This window comes from Sturnira hondurensis, unplaced genomic scaffold (assembly GCF_014824575.4).
Source record: "Sturnira hondurensis isolate 20B ecotype Veracruz unplaced genomic scaffold, ASM1482457v3 Scaffold0002840, whole genome shotgun sequence".
Taxonomy (NCBI): domain Eukaryota; kingdom Metazoa; phylum Chordata; class Mammalia; order Chiroptera; family Phyllostomidae; genus Sturnira; species Sturnira hondurensis.
Genome location: NW_028075471.1, coordinates 211407 through 213123, shown reverse-complemented (window position 1 = coordinate 213123; position 1717 = coordinate 211407).

Here is a 1717-nt window from a genome sequence, read left to right as displayed (position 1 = left end):
CCAGCCTCTGAAATGTTTTTTCCTTGTGGACGCAGCCAGTGCTGGTTCTGAGGAAGAAAGCTGGAGGGGGACCGAGGGGGCCGTGTCGACCTTGGCTCTGGGCCAGAACTCGGGGTCCCAGGGCCTTCTGCAATCACCTGCCCTGGCCTCCACCTCCACCGCCATAACCGCTGCTGCCTCACAGACACCGCCAGGTGGCCGGGGACTGCAGTCCGCCTTCCGGCCCAGACGCAGCAGCCCCAGTCCCTCGCCTCACCCCCAGCTGCCAGCCCCAGGGAGCGTGGGAGCTGCCTCAGGCCAGGAGCTGTCCGGGGTACCTTAGGGCCACCTCAGCTCCCTCAGTATTGTCCCTACTCCTTGCCATATCTTAACCAGCAATCTCCGAGAAGTGTCCTGGGAAGGAGGTGACCCTCGGGTTGGCATTGGAGCTGCAGATGGCAGGTAACAAGAAGGTCCAAATCCCACCCGGAGTCACATTCACAGACCGGAAGTCTTCAGGACTGCCTCCACTCAACTTGTTAAAATGACCCTGGGATTCTGCATTTGACTGCTGGCCCAAGAGCATCTGATGTCACTTAGAGTCCTGCAGGTCTCCACTCCGGACCCTACCCACCACTGGTTCCCTCACTCCTGTGACCACAGCTTATTTACCCCCCTGCTACCTGGGCTGAGTCAGCTCTGCTTGTGGCCAACTGTACAGATCTTTGCACTAGCCTAGGACAAACTGATGCCAGGGAAAGAGGGCTGGATGCCCCTGGCCATGGGTGGGGCTCCTCAGGAAATCCTCAGAGCTGGTGGGGAAGAAGAGACACATTGTAGATACAACCACTTGTCCATGGATAATCTGAACAGAACTAACCAGCCCAAACCCCAGACAGCAAACTGCCTCCCACTTAGCTATTGGTCCAGGTTTGGCTGTACCAGGGGCTACGTGTCTGCACTCAACTCACCCATGCCAGAAGGAGAGGAAGAGCTGGGATGGAGAGGAGGCCTGAGTTGGTGTGCCCGTTCTCCACCTCTGGGTCGGGGCTTCTCGGCATACAAGCACTAGCTGAAAGCGACTTGGCTAGGCTTGGGGTTGAGTAAGCTCCAGGGAACCTGTGGGCACAAGCTTTGTAGGAGCCCACATGGGGAGGAGGAAGGGAGTAGGCAAGCCCTCTCCCGCATGGGCCAATGGGGGTGGGGTGGGGACAGTTTTCAGCCGGAGCTCTGTGTCCAGAGCTATCATGCCCCCTTCCACAGCCATATGCTGTAAAACAACACTGGCCGGCAATGGAATGCACACATATCAGTGGTCCCCTCAGGTTAATGGAGCTGGAAAGTTTATATCACCTAGTGACATTCATAGCACAGGAATTATCGACACACATGTGGTGATACTGGTGTGAGCAAACATGCAGAAGTATAGAAGTGTCTAGCACCTACAGTTACAGTAGTATGTCATACCATTTAGGTTTTGTAAGTACGCATTGATGTTTGCACCCAAGGACGCATTTCTCAGAAGGCACCGCTTTGTTAACTGGCATGTTACCATAATCAAAACAGTAGTAGCCCTGACCCCGGGGCTTAGTTGATTGGACACATCAAAAAGGTCGTGGGTTCTCTTTCCCAGCAGGGCACATAACTAGGTTGCGGGTTTGATCCTCGGTCAGGACGAGTGCAGGAGGCAACCGATTGGCGTTTCTCTCTCACATCAGTGTTTCTCCCTCTCTCCCCA